Raw genomic sequence first — 473 nt, forward strand, 5'->3', positions numbered from 1 at the left:
CTTTACCCTTATTTACATTGAAAGGTGCTTGCCCTTCTAACGCCCATTCGCTCGGTTTGGAGAGGTCATTTTGGAGCTCTTTTCAATCTCTTCTTGTTTTAATGGCCTTGAACAATTTAGTATCATCAGCAGATTTGGCCACCTCACTGTTCAGTTCTAAATGAACAAGTTAAAAAACACTGGTCCCAATACCAATCTCAGGGGAAATCCACTTTCTACCTCTCTCTATTCAGAGAACTGTCCATTTATTCTGACTTTTTGCTTCCTGTGACTCAACTAATTCCTGATCCACAAGAGGATAGTCTTATGACTGACTGCTAAACTTACTCAGGAGTGTTTGGCAAATTACCATATTTCTGCATAACACCACCAAAAGTAACCTTCCCAACTTTTTGTCATGAGAAACCCCAACTGAAATATTTGCAACTTGAGAAAGGACTCAGATAAAAAAAAGAGAAATTCTCAAAAGCCAA

This window comes from Podarcis pityusensis (genome assembly GCF_964106645.2).
Source record: "Podarcis pityusensis genome assembly, chromosome: 1".
NCBI lineage: Eukaryota > Metazoa > Chordata > Lepidosauria > Squamata > Lacertidae > Podarcis > Podarcis pityusensis.